Source organism: Zingiber officinale, chromosome 1B (genome assembly GCF_018446385.1).
Source record: "Zingiber officinale cultivar Zhangliang chromosome 1B, Zo_v1.1, whole genome shotgun sequence".
NCBI classification, from domain to species: Eukaryota; Viridiplantae; Streptophyta; class Magnoliopsida; order Zingiberales; family Zingiberaceae; genus Zingiber; species Zingiber officinale.
The window spans coordinates 171,165,279-171,180,258 of NC_055986.1; the positions used below are offsets into that span (position 1 = coordinate 171,165,279).

At 47.7% G+C, this 14,980-nt stretch overlaps 1 protein-coding gene and 1 long non-coding RNA gene across 14 annotated transcripts in view; one reads left to right on the forward strand and one right to left on the reverse strand.

Annotated features, from left to right (window-relative positions):
* The window catches only part of LOC121992238 (O-fucosyltransferase 23-like), a 33,731-nt gene that overhangs the window by 2,687 nt on the left and 16,064 nt on the right, over positions 1–14,980 (reverse strand). Inside the window, exon 1 of one of the 13 annotated variants that reach the window (XM_042546467.1) lies at positions 8,946–9,120. The exons of 11 other annotated variants lie outside the window; for them this stretch is intronic. The gene's annotated coding sequence lies outside the window, so the exon portion shown is untranslated. Of the gene's footprint in view, positions 1–511; positions 754–8,945; positions 9,121–14,980 lie in introns of those variants that run through there. One more of the 13 variants, XM_042546539.1, reaches the window with a different exon arrangement.
* On the forward strand, positions 944–5,663 carry LOC121992325. Its single transcript, XR_006114854.1, has 2 exons — positions 944–1,740; positions 2,570–5,663. It is a non-coding gene; the product is annotated as an uncharacterized LOC121992325 (long non-coding RNA).

Below are 14,980 nucleotides of genomic sequence, written 5' to 3' on the forward strand. Positions count from 1 at the left end.
ACAGATCCATGCATGTAACATGGCGCATCTAAATCAAGCTTCATTGAGTAGATTATCTAGCCAGAGCCAAATAAATCACAAAGCAAAAGTTTCTAACAAAGCATTAAGAACAATTCATCCAAGTACAGCCGCAAAAAGGCATTCATCCATAATGCTGATGCTCGCACATAAAAGGGAGAAAAATCATCACTTTGTCTTTTTTTTTTCAGTTCCTTTTGGTTATAAGTTTTCTTAAACAAAGGATTAAAAAAAAGTACGCAGAAATTTTCCACGCAGCCAGAAAGAGAAGTGAGAAGAAGGGGGAATCCTCCATGAATTGATAATTAAAGAAAAACAACTCTGTGATCAACTATTTCTCTTGCAAGTGAAAAAGCGAAAGCGCGTTCAAAGATCCAGAGAAATACTTCACAAAAGCTTGATACCGTAACAGAGAATCGACCAAAGTACGGCATGAATGAGGAGGCGACTGAATCAACCGAACAATAATTTGAGAAATTGTCGAAGAACATACCCTGTCAGAAACAGTCGGTCTTAATGCGGAAAAGTAGCCCAACTCGGCGCACAAGGAGGTGGTGGGGCGAGACAGGAACCCTACTTCCATGACAAATTAATGAGATACAACATCATTCGAGTTGGATTTGTGCCCACGGAAGTAGATGAGAAGATGGAGCGATGCTTCTCCTTCAATCGCCTCCAGCTGACAAATTTGGATCTAGAAGAACAACCCCGATCTCGATCTAAATAATATATATCTAAATAATTATTTTTTTGAAATAAACAATTATTTAATTAATATATTGGGGCAAAAGACGATTCAACTCCACTTGAATCAACTCGATAGCAAACTCCATTTGTTTTCGTGGAGGCAAGCCCGGTAACTCGTCTAGAAATACATCCAGATACTCTCAAACCACTGGAGCGTCTGAGAACTACTGTTGTCGTCAATATTAATAAAAATCCCATGACAACCATGTGACAACAGATTCTGAGTCGCAGAAATGATCGATATACCATCATCCCTGATGCTAGTGAAATCCCATGAGGGTTGGTTCAGAGATTAGAAGGCGAACACCCTCATCTGACAATCAACCGTAGCATGATATGTTGATAGTCAATCCATGCAAAAGATAATGTCAAACTCGACCATTTTTAGTACTAATAAATCTATTGTGAGTATAATGTTGCCAAAGTCTAACCGGCAGCCTCTAACCTCCTGGATGACATCCGATGCAGTAAGTGTCACCGGTGGACTGTTTCCAGATTTGCTGTCACACTGGATGTCACCCATGAGGTTAGAGGCTGATCGTTAGACTTTGGTAACATTATACTCACAATAAATTTATTAGTACTGGAAATGGTCGAGTTTGAAACTTGGCATGGATTGACTATCAACATATCATGCTACGGTTGATTGCCAGATGAGGGTGTTCACCTTCTGACCTCCGAACTAACCCTCATGGAATTTCAATAGCATCAGGGATGATGGTATATCGATCATTTCTGCGATTCAGACTCAGAATCTGTTGTCACATGGTTGTCATGGGATTTTTATTATCATTGGAGCCCCCACGGGTTGGCGTAGTTATTCCAATAGGTCTTGGTGTCAATTCTCAACGGGTGCAAAATGCCTCGCAGCGTGCTTGACCTCCTCCATGCAAAGGGGTCGCTGTGCTAGGGCAAATGTCCCCTGTGATTTACCCTTTCCAGAAAGTGTGGGTGCGCCTTGTAGGGGCCCCTAAGGTGGCAGTTTGACCTTTGCTCCAATATTAATTTAATGGAAATTCTCATCTTGCTTATCTATCTTTCTTGAAGAAGTAAAGGCTCTCTGATTCATTTTGTCCAACTTATTCATACAGACATGCGTGAACAATCATTTTCTACTCTTCCAACCGAATTTTAGTATTGCTATGCTATATAGACTATTGGGTGCATTTATTAATTATGTTATTTACTATTCATCTTTTCCCCTTCATATCTGTGTATGACATTTGCACTTTGAGTGGACATCCGACATTCCTGTATTGGCCATGTAAAAATTCTAGAAACAGCTTTGTTGGGTACTTGGATCCACACCCATATTGTATATTCGTTGGCAAGTGTTAAATAATAATTTATAAGCATACTCTGCTGATACTCCACTATTAAGGTACACTATACTTAGTTACTTAGGTGTTGAGTTTTTTTTTTTGAGGTCAGAATTAGTGGTTATAGAACTCTAGATATGTACTTTGTAGTTTTACACCATACTCTGATTCAAATTGTACACTTTGCGGTGAACACTTTTTTAGGTTAATGATCTGTATGCCACATTGTAACCTTAACTAATGAAGTAGTTCCTTGTCTTAATCTTATTTCTCCATTAGAGGAGGCTTTGTTTTTTTTTTTTAAAAAATTTTTGTTCTCATATATCAACCATCAATTGCAGAAAATTTAACCAAATTTCAAATCTACACAAAACCCACCTCTAAAGTTTCATTCAGTCGATAATTACAATATAACTTTTCTTATTTTTTTTTCATAACCATTTTGCTATTGTTTAGTGATGATAGAGTTTCTTATTTCTCACAAGGACTCTGATAAGATAATATTTGAGTGTTTGCAAAAGGAATTTGATGCTGCATGCTTCTCAAACTGGAGGTATTCTTCTGATGACTTTGCACAATGGTTCAGTGTTTGGTTTCTTACATGTCTGCTTGTTTCAAGTCTTTACAGGTATATGTGATTCTAATATTTGATAAAAAAGATTCATATTTTTGTTTTGATAACTGTACTGTGTAAGTTATGGAGCCTTTGCACTTGCATTCGCCTATTTGAAGCAACTACAAATGTGGTAACGATTGCAATAATATGCAAATATTCTTGCAGTTGCATTAATAACCATTTTCTTGGCATTTACACATAGGATAGCTAAATTTCACATAGGATAGCTAAATTTCAGTAAAAAGTGTCAATGGTGTTTGCTTTATCTCGGTGTTCAAATATTGAATCTTTTCTATGTGCATCCGTATACTCAGAATCCTTGATTTCCTTCTTGTTCTTCCATGTTAATACACGTGTTGGATACTTGTACATTAAAAAAGAATCACAAATGCTTTGAGATTCCATGGATAGACTCTAATGATCTAGAGAATCAATTACAGCTGACATCATCTTCTTACTGATATATATGTTATCTTTGTTTTTGTTCAGAAATTTGTACATAATAACTTCCTAAACAGAAAATTTATTTTATTTTATTTTTCATCACACTAAAGCATCTTCGGTGGCCGGCGCAGTGGTAGCTTCGCTTTCACCAGTCGGGATAGTAGTCTCCGTGCCGATCGACTCTAGTCCGCGTGACTCCAGCTCGGCCACTCCTGCAACATTGATTTTCACATCTCGCAATTTCGTTCGATCGGCTACCCTGGCGCGCATCATGACTTCGGCTGCAGAAGAAAAAACAATCAGTTAGCGTAAAAAAAAAAGATGTAGTGGCGACATACCTAAGCTGCATTGGAGTCGAGTGTGGAGCGGACTCAAATCGAAGATGTACATGATACCCTCTAGCAGTAGCTTATGGATGTTGTATTTCTGGCCTATCAGGCTGTCCGCTGCTCGAAGATAGTCCGAGTGGCTCTTATAATTACGGAGCTTTGGCTGGGTCGGCACCTCGAGCTGCCATCAGGTCGGGAATTCGAGCCGCTCGGGAAGTCTCATAAAGAAAAAATAATCCTTCCAATATTTATTGAAAGTTGACATTTTATCGAAGAAAACAAGGTCCACTCGGGCTTGAAAGAGAAAGTTCATCGGCTCGGAGAGCTTTGGGTAGTAGAAGTAATGGAAGAGCCGGGGTGTAAGGGGAATGCCGTGCAACTTAAAGAAGATAACTACGTCGCACAGTAGCCTAAAGAAATTGTGTACGAGTTGGTGGAGGGAAATGCGAAAGTATTTACAGACAGCTATGATGAAAGGGTGGATCGGGAATTTGAGACCGCCGGTAAACTGGTCTTGAAAGCAGATACAGTCGTTCGGCGGATTGTGCGGCTGATCGGACGAGGAGGCGAGAATTATTCGGTGGTCGGGAGTGAAATCGTAGGCGCCCGCCAAACTCTCGGCGTCGCCTTGGTCGAACTTGGACTCGGTAGATGTGTACTAGAGCCCAGGGATGGCGACAAGAGCTTGGGAGGAGCTCGCCATCGCAAAAATAGAGAACAAAAACGAAGAACAGAAAGGAAAAAATGAAGAAGATCAAGGAAGGGCAAAGAAAGAACCTTGCAAAGAAGATCGGCGAAGGGACAGAGAATGAAAGAAATTGTCGGAAAGCAAGGTTGTCGGAGAGTGTCGGAGCGTCTTCGATGGTGCTCGAGGAGAAAGAAAGCGCAAGAGGAATATCGTGCTGCGAGGGGGGGGGTTTTAAACCCCAGGAAGGATGAACGAGATCATCCGATCGGCGGACGCGAAACCCTAGGCCAATATCTGGTCGTTGAATTCAAAACGCCATGTGTCGCATCAGCGGAGGATATCCGCTTGTCACGTCAAGCGTGCGACGGTAGTAAGTGGGACACGTGGTGTTTACTCACAAGACAACATTTAATGAAGAGCAATTAATGAGCATGAGGGAGCGCTTGGCCATGATGAGCTAGGGTTTGCACAGAATCCAAGAGATACGGATGATGCAAGCCTGGATTATGCTCGGCTAAAACCACACATAGAAAAAACTCCCAAGTGAAGGCAAAAGCCCTTCCAATCGGGCGCGATTGAGTAGATATGTCGAGCGGCACGCTGGGCCATTTTCACCATCGACCTAGGTTGAGCGGCCTGTCGATACTCTTTGTCCAGTCAATCGGACTTGTAACCTCCTTCGATTAGATTTGAATGGGAGACTTGTGATACGACGATAAGAACGAGCCCACCTGTCAGAAGTCAACATTCACGGTGGAGGTCAAAGTCAAGAGTCAAGGACCAACACCATGATAGGCCGATCGAAGCTAGCCCGTCAGAGCTGAGCGGACGTGCATAAGTCCGATCGACGATATCGGAGGTGGCTTGGTCAGCAGACATGTAGAGTCTGATTGGCCATACCCAAGGCGGCTCGGCCAAAGTGTTGTCTACCCCACTTCCAGTGCACCAGGTGTCGAGCGGGCAGAATATGTCAATCAGCGGGCCGACCTCTATAGACAGAGGTCCTATTGTCGAATGAGATGTGCCCCCCAAGGAAGATCGGACCGAGCGGATTGTCACTCAATCGAGTACAGACAGACCGGGACCTCCATATCCTTATGGGAGGGCGTGTCGCCGATGCCAAGGATAATCTGCAGGAAGATCGTACGGTCGAAGCTTCCATTGTCATGTTAGAGATAAGCTCGGCCTGTTAAGATATTATGTCAGGGACACTTTATTGACATATATTTTCAGCGATAGCTTTGAGAAGCGTGTACGTCTCAAGGAGTGTGCACGCTCGCCACAGACATTTTATATAAAGGGGGTGTAAGCACTGACGAAGGTACGTGCACATACGCATCTACTATTCACTTGCTGCTTCACTGTTACTCCACTTTCCATTTTCGCTGCCGGTTACTAACTTGAGTGTTGGAGGGCCATCGTCGGTGTTGGGGTTGTAAGGTTGCAAACATAGTCCCATATTGGAAACACATGGGAAAGATCATGGGTTTATAAGAGAAAAAGATATCTCCATTGGTATGAGGCCTTTTGGGGAGAGCCCAAGAGTAAAACCATGAGGGCTTAGGCCCAAAGTGGACAATATCATGCTATTGTGGAGATATCTAAATTTTTTTCGATCCAACAATTGATATCAGAGCCCGGACTGCCAGAAGGTTTAACCGTCGACTGTGCACAAGAGCTATGGTCTTATTGAGCCATGTGTGTACAATATTGACCTCGAACAAAGAAAGTAGGGACTCTTATGTTCGGATCAAGAGGACCAGACACCGGGCAGGAAGTCCTAGTAGCGACTAGGCAAGGAAGTCCTAGTAGGTCGGGTGGACCGAAGGGCAGGAAGACCTGGTGGGTCGAGGATCGGACATGGGAAGCCTATGGTCCTTTGTTTGAGGGGGGGATTGTTGGAGTTGTAAGGTTGCAAACATAGTCCCATATTGGAAATACATGGGAAAGATCATGGGTTTATAAGAGAAAAGATATCTCCATTGGTATGAGGCCTTTTGGGGAAAGCCCAAGAGCAAAACCATGAGGGCTTAGGCCCAAAGTGGACAATATCATGTCATTGTGGAGATATCTAAATTCTTTTCGATCCTACAGTCGGGACCCCTTTCTTGGCTCGGCACTAACAACGTCTGTGTTGCGGGTCCGAGCGGAGTCTTCGACGAGTCAACGAGAGCGCCACCTTCCTAGCTCGCCATCCGCCCTACTTCCTGATAGGATCACCTTCAATGACCTACGGTGCCATCGATTCAAGGAAAACAAGAAAGGAACCTAACAACACGCTTGGAGCTGAATAGCCTTTAGCCCCAATATATTAATTAAATAATTGTTTATTTTAAAAAACAATTATTTAGATTGAGATTATTTTAGATCGAGATCGGGGTTGTTCTTCTAGATCCAAATTTGTCAGCTGTAGGCGATTGAAGGAGAAGCATCGCTCCATCTTCTCATCTACTTCCGTGGGCACAAATCCAACTCGAATTATGTTATATCTCATTAATTTGTCATGGAAGTAGGGTTCCTGGCTCGCCCCACCACCTCCCTGTGCGCCGTGTTAGGCTACTTTTCTGCATTAAGACTGACTGTTTCTGACAGGGTATGTCCTTCGACAATTCCTCAAATTATTGTTCGGTTGATTCAGTCGCCTCCTCATTCATGTTGTACTTTGGTCGATTCTCTGTCACGGTATCAAGCTTTTGTGAAGTATTTCTCTGGATCTTTGGACGCGTTTTCCCTTTTTCACTTGCAAGAGAAATAGTTGATCACAGACTTGTTTTTTTTAATTATCAATTCATGGAGGATTCTCCTTCTTCTCACTTCTCTTTCTGGTTGCATGGAAAATTTCTGCGTACTTTTTTTCATCCTTTGTTTAAGAAAACTTATAACCAAAAGGAACTGAAAAAAAAAACAAAGTGATGATTTTTCTCTCTTTTATGTGCGAGTATCAACATTATGGATGAACGTCTTTTTGCAGCTGTACTTTGATGAATTGTTCTTAATGCTTTGTTAGAAATTTTTTCTTTGTGATCTATTTGGCTCTGGATAAATAATCTACTCAATGGAGCTTGATATAGATGCGTCATGTTGCATGCATGGATCTGTAATATCATAGTCAATACCCTCAATACCTCTGGGACGGGTGAAGGAGCACCACGGTACACTCATGCATCTGCAATATCGTTGTCTGCTAGGTTGCTCCGTTGCTGTCCATTAGTTCCAGTCTGTAATACACGTGATTGTTGATCCACAGCAGAGATTGTTGCTGCTAGCAACAAGATGAGTTGCTAGATCAAAGAAACCACAGAATATACCCTCCCTGTTGGAATCCTTCCCACTAGACGGATCAAGATGAGATCAAGCAGGAATATCACTGATCAGAACAAGAATAGAGATCAAGTATTCAAATCCACAGCTAAATAATTTACCTACCTCAAAGATCTAGGGCACAACTTCGTGCGGCGAAGATTGATCGGAGCCGAAGGAAGAGACCTAGGGCACGGGTGCAGAACAGAGGAGGGACAGTGAGCATAGAGGAAGATCTAAGCCCAAATCACAACCTAGGTAAAACACTTACCTTCAAGATCCTGCTAGGGCACAACGCCACAGAAAAAGAGAAATCGGGGAAAGGTTCGGCGGTGAGGCTTGCGGGAAATCAGAAAAGAGCAAGATAGCTCACCCTTGAAGCTCCGGGGATAGATCTACACCGGCGATGCCGAGGAATGTAAGAAAAAGGTCCGGCGAGAAACAAGCGATCAGTCGTGACCTCGACGAGATCAAATCGAGAAGAATGGGCACGGCAGAGGATCCACACCGAAGAAACTCATGTGGCAGCCCGCATCGTACGGCCGGTAATCGCCGGAGATGAGAAGGCAAGGAATGGAGAGAGATCGGAGCGAGAGGAAGATGGACGAGTTCGGCGTTGGGGAAGATAGGAAGAAAATGTCGGTATTTGCAGGGCTTAAGTCAAGTTAATATACGTTTTAATCAATTTAACCCCTAAATTTTCTTCTCAATTAACTCCCAACTAAAAGGTAACCAAAACAAGCTTTCTTCAAATCCACCCGTTTATCCCCTCAAATCTATCATACAAGCTGCAAAAAATTTCTAGAAGATTAATGCGTAAGGGAGGACAGAAACCCAGCTAATATATTGTGGCAAAAGATAATTCGTTCTCTCCAACACCTCTATCAATCTGTTCCTAGACCAACACTGAGGAGGTAAATCACGGAGGCTACTAACCCTGACAATGACTAGTGCATAGGGAGGGTGAGATTTGATCCTAGATCTTATTGTGGTAACACCCCGTGCACTAACATTTAATTAATATATGTGGCAAAAAGGTGATTCGCTCGCCCTAGCGCTCCCGTCAACCATGCCTAGGTCAACACAGAGGAAGTAAATCACGGGTGAATTTTTTTTTTTAATTAATATATGAATAATAGAGAGGAAGTATTAACTGAAATAATTGATGTGAAACAATTTAAATATAATTTAGTCGAGTTGACTTCTAAAACGTTATATAAAAATATAATTCTGTATATAAGTCCAAATTTAATGAAATTAAAGAGGAACAAAAATTAATAACAAAACTATTGGAAAAAGATAATAATATTCAAAATGATTTAGAGTTCATTTTAGATAGTGTATTCTAAAAACATTATAGGAATGGTATTTAAGAGTTAAATGATCACATTTAGCCTCTCAAATCATCCTTTGTCGATCAAAATCGATACATTTAGAACTTACCGTATGGTACTTGATCCTGTCTGGAAGCTGAGAAAACGAACCTGCCGAGGTGTGACATGGCTGGAATGTGGACTGCATCCTCATGACCCGGTGGTGAGTTGTCCGCTGCGTTGACCAGATCGTCGGAAGTCCTCCTACGGTCAACTGTACCTGTATCCAGCGACCGGGTTCCCCCGGTCTCTGGTACCTCGGTGCTCGAGGCGAATCCCACAAATGCATAAATATCCGGATAATAATAGAATATTGAAATAAATGCAAAGAAGGTACGAGAACGTACCCTGGCCCAGGGGGGCGCCCTCGGATGGATGGATGAGCTGATAGTGATGCTGATCAAGTCATAGCGCGATGGCCTGTGATCTAATGTAGCAGGAGTCCAAAGAGACGGCTCGTAGGCCGGATAATACCTGCAACTCCTAAGCATAATAACTCATCAGCTTAATAATGACGTGAATAGTGAAACCCATTGGCTCGATGGCTGGAAACCAATCCCAGCTCAAAGGCCGGCATAGGTAAACAGCATAAGTAGTGCTCGCTGCCGGAGGAGGCGACAGTGATGACAGCAGTCGCTGGAGGCAGCACTGAGTGCGGTAAGGGGCGGCGGCGTCACAGGCGCTGTGGAGCGCATTAGAGGACTAGCCGACGCTGTGGCTGTGGCCGCGGAAGAAGGCGGTGGAGGCTGCTGACGGCGGCTGGCCGCAGGGGAGCAGACAGCAGCGAGGGGAGGAGGATAGATGCCAGTAGGCGTCGGAGTTGTAACCGGCGATAGAAGGTGGCTGCAAAGAAACATGAAGCAAGCCATGCCCCTATGTTCCTCCTAGCGGCGGCGCCTGGCGCCGGTGATGAGCTGAGCACGGGAGTGAGAGAGGTGGTCCTCCTCTCTGTCCCTGGCGGCCAACCAAACCCAAAAGCCTCTCCCTTAAAGCCGAACCCTGCTTCCCTTTAAAGTCAAACCTAATTGGACTTAAAAAGACCAAACTGTCCTTCCTTCACCAACTAATTACTCCCATGCCCATACACAACCGGATCACAAGCCTCCCCTTCAAGTCTAGTCGAAGGAGGCGTGAGTCCGACTGACTGGACAGTCTATCGCAAAGAGCTGACCCGCTCTCGATGTCAAAGCCGAATCGATGAACCGATAATATAATGTCACTCGAGCGGTCGCTATGATAATAGTGTCGCATGAGATGATAAACGTGTCGAGCGGATCAATTCTGTAACCGAACCAATGCCTAGTACGCAGCCACGAAGATACCGACCGGACGATCGAAGTGATGTCGATCGGGTAGATAGACGTTGAGCGGAAGATGCTGAGCGAACGACCACGCTGAGTGCTCGACATGTAAAACGAGCGGCACGTGGGACGCTGAGTAGACCGGCACGAGGCCGGGCGTGCGACCTAGATCACGCGGTGTGGCCGAGCGGATGATCGGAAAGATGTCGATCGAGTAGACGGCGAGCGGACAACGCCTAACGAGCGACAGAGAAAATGGCGATCGATCGATCATGAAATGCTGGCCTGACGTCTGAATGAGCGGCGTCGAGAATGGTCAACGAGCGAACATAAAATGCTGGTCCGGCAATCGAGTATCGAGGAGCTGGCAATGCTAAACGAGCGATCGGAATGATGCCGATCGGATGGATAGATGCCGGACGAGTCGGCCGAGAACGATCGTAATGCTGCCGATCGGATGTATAGATCTGGGGCCAGACGATGCAGCGTGCGGCTGCGGTGGCGTCGATCGGTCGAGATAGATCTTTGGGCGGACGATGCCCGCGCGATCGTGGTGGCGTCGATCGGTCAGATAGATGCCGGGCGGACGATGCGCGTGCGACCGTGGTGACGTCGATCGGTCAGATAGATGCCGGGCGGACGATGCCGCGCGTGCGACCGTGGTGACGTCGATCGGTCAGATAGATGCCGGGCGGACGATGCCGCGCGTGCGACCGCGGTGACGTCGATCGGTCAGATAGATGTCGGGCGGACGATGCCGCGCGTGCGACCGCGGTGACGTCGATCGGTTTATAGTCGCCGGTCCGACTGCGGCCCGACTCTTGGTCGATCGCCCGGAAGGTTTATAGTCGCCGGTCCGACTTTCGATTTTTAACGACGGTGCTCGTCGGCGCGGATATTTATAGCCGGTCGGCGCGGCTCTCGATTTTTAACGACGGTGCTCGTCGGCGCGGATATTTATAGCGGTCGGCGGCTCGATTTTTGCGGTGCTCGTCGGTAGCGGATATTATAGCGGTCGGGCGGCTCTCGATTTTAACGGTGCTCGTCGGTCTTAGTGAGACTATATACCGACAGCTCGGGCCTTCATCGAGCGCTAGGCTCCGATACCATATACCCGGCCGACGGCTCGGGCCTTCACATCGGGCGCGGGCTCGGATACCATATACGGCGAGCGGCTCGGGCCTTCACATCGGCCGGGCTCGGATACCATCTCGGCGAGCAGCTCGGGCCTTCATCAATGGCTCGGATACCATACTCTGGCCGACGGCTCGGGCCTTCACATCGGCGCTTGGCTCGCGTACATCTCTGCCGAGCAGCTCGGGCCTTCATCAGCCGGCTCGGATACCATCTCAGCCCGCGCACGACACTGCCAATCGCGCTCGACACCTACATCTCACCCGACAGCTCGGGCGCCTCATCGGCCGGCTCGGATACATGCTCCGTAGAAGGGCTCGGGCCTTCATCAGCGCAGGCTCGGATACCATCTCTCGGCGAGCAGCTCGGGCCTTCTCATCGGCCGGGCTCGGATACCTATACGTAGAAGGGCTCGGGCCTTCACATCAGCGCTAGGCTCGGATACCATACTCTGGCGAGCAGCTCGGGCCTTCACATCGGCCGGGCTCGGATACCATCTCTACGGCGAGCAGCTCGGGCCTTATCAGCGCTTGGCTCGCATACCATCTCCCCGTGAGCAGCTCGGGCCTTCACATCAGCCAGGCTCGGATACATATCCGTAGAGCAGCTCGGGCCTTCACATCAGCGCTAGGCTCGGATACCATCTCTGGCGAGCAGCTCGGGCCTTCTCATCAGCCAGGCTCGGATACCATCTCCCGAGGCAGCTCGGGCCTTCACATCAGCGCTTGGCTCGCATACATGCTCACCGTGAGCAGCTCGGGCCTTCACATCGGCGCTTGGCTCGCGTACCATCTCCCCGGAGGCAGCGGGTTATTGCTACAAGTCTAACCACATAAACCTCCCGGCCGATCGGTTCTTCGATGATAATGCCTTATATTCGCTCCTTTGACTTTTCATCTCTGCATTTCAAGTATTTAGTCGAAAAATGAAATACACGGGGTGATTCTGATGATACACCTTTCACCACCGTGGAGGTGGTTCGCGCTCAGCTATCTAGTCATCAGTCCTCGTCCTCCAGGATGTCTGGCGGCGGAGCTTCTCGATGATTTTGAAAGGGCACGCCCATGGCGCTTGAAGCGTCGTGGCCAACGACTTTCTTCGAGACGAGATCGCCGACTTGGAGCGATCACGGGAATTCTGTGGTTGTAGTTTTGCTTCATCCATTATCGATACGCCATCAGTCGAGCAGACGCCTTTGCCCTCTCCTCTTCTACAAGTCCACTCTATGTTTCTTCGTTCGGTGTTGTCATCATCATAGTTTTGGATCTGGTGACTCAGCGCCTACTTCGACCGGTATGAGGCCTCACCGCCATATACCAAATGGAACGGTGTGACTCCGTCCCTTCTTTTGGCGTCGTTCGGATAGCCCACAAGGCGCTCGGCACCTCGTCCGGCCTCCTCCTAAATGGTCGAGCCGAGCGCGCAGAATACGAAGAATTTCCCGGTTGGCGACTTCAGCTTGACCGTTGCTCTGAGGATAGGCCACGGATGTGAAATGTTGCTCAATGCCGTAGCTTTGGCACCAATCCTCCAACATCTTCCCTGTGAACTGCCGCCCGTTGTCGGACACCAATCGGCGAGGGATGCCGAACCGACAAATGATGTGCTGCCAAATGAATTTTTTAACCATTTGCTCAGTGATCTTTGCCAGCGGCTCGGCCTCCACCCACTTGGAGAAATAGTCTACCGCCACTAGTAAAAATTTCCTCTGCCCGATCGTCATCGGAAATGGACCTACAATATCCATTCCCCACTGATCGCCTCGCGTATGTGGCCGGCCTCCAGAAGTTTCTCTACTTCCGCCCGGATTATGGCATTCTGCTCGGCGCTAAAATCTCTTTTTTTCTGCTTTACTGGCCGAGCGTCAGGTCGGACATGCAACTCATGTTGCGCTAGGCTAGGCGAAATTCCGGGCAACTCGTGTGTCGACCAAACAAAGACATCATGATTTTGCTGGAGGCATTGGATCAGCTTCTTCTTCTGTTTTTCCTCTAGATCTGAGGCGATGAAAGTGGTGGCCTCCGATCGGGTCGGATGGATCTGAACTTCCTCCTTTTCATCATAAATTAAAGCAGGAGGTTTCTCGGTTATGGCGTGTACCTCGATTGGGGACCTTAGGCGGAAGAAGCACGCTTCGGATCGTCTCTATATATAGCCATTGCTAGTTGATCTCCCGCACTTCTCGACTTTGTCCTCCGGAAATTTTATCTTGGTGGAAGGTTGAGACAATAGCTCGGAATCGCGGCCGTCCCAAAATGGCGTTGTAGGATGAGGAGAGTCGACCACCACAGTTGTTGTCTGGTCCTCTGGCTCTTCTCCCGGTGAGGTGGCCGGATTTGTCAGGCGGTGAACTTCATTGCCGTAAACTTGAAGTAGGCGGGGTCGTCGTTGGGCGGCTCGGCTCGATCGATTCTGGTGATCGAGCGCCTTCTTGAATAGTATGTTGACCGAGCTCCTGTGTCAACAAATATGCGATGAATGGTGTAATTTGCTATTACCGCTTTAATGAGCGGTAGCGTCGGGTACTTCTACTCCTTCAAGTCTCCGGGCCCGAAAGTGATTTCAGGTCCACTTGCCCGCTCTTGGCCGACCGTATGGATCTGGATGCCGGACGTTGCCTTTCTTGCTCGGTTGGAGTCTCCTCCAGTTCACCAGCAATAACGTTGATTTCGCCCCGGAAGTATTGCTCTGTTTTCTTCCTCCCGAGTGGATGGTCGGGACCGTTCCGACGTCCGGCGACTCTCCTGTCTTGGGGATCTATGCCGATCGGACGTATGGTGATGTCGCCTCTCTATGCGGGTCCGTCGGCTTCCCGGGTCCTTTGCCTCGTGTTGAGGGAGGAGACCGTCGTTCGGCTCTCCGGGGAGCAGGATTGGAGGAAGGCTTGCAATCCCTCGTGTTGTGCGTGTCCGTTTGGTGGAATTTGCGGAACATTGGGGTCCACCTCTTCTTTGGCTTTGGCCGGGCGGCAGCTACCTCGTGCGATCGGTGTGGGAGATCGGTGCTTGACCCTTGGTCCTCTAGGTGGTTCTTGAGCGGAGTGCTGCTTCCACTCGGCACGCTCGGTTGGAGCTTCTTTTTTCCGGGCTTGCGCTTCTTCCACGTTTATGTATTCGTTGGCCGATGTAGCATGTGATCGTAGTCTCGGGCGGCTTCGGATGAGCGAAGAAGTCCCCATCAACAAGGCCTTGTGTGAAGGCGTTCATCATCGTTTCCGATGTGGTCGTTGGGATGTCCATCGCCACTTGGTTGAATCGGTGGATGTAAGCTCGGCGATTCTTTTGGTTCTTCTTGATGGCGAACAAGCTAACGCTTGTTTTCTGATGATGGCGAAGTGGTGGAGGAAGGTTCGGAGTCCTTGAAGCTTGTGATGGATCCGTCCGTCAATCTCCGGAACCGAGCCGATCCCAAGGCGTGGTAAGGAAGACTCGGCACTTCACTCCATCGGTGTATTGGTGGAGCGTGGCGGTATTATCAAACTTACCCAAATGATCATCCGGGTCCGTTGTTCCATTATACTCGCCGATCGTAGGGGCACGTAGTGCTTAGGCAGAGGATCTCGCAGAATGGCTTCCAAAATTGGCGGTTGGTCCGCTCGGGAGATGAGTCCGTCAGCTTTCCCTTCCTGTCATCCCGCCTTGGCATTTCATCGAGGAAGATCCTATATCTCTTGGTGGCGTGGCTCGAGTGCGAAATAAGGCCGGTGGAATG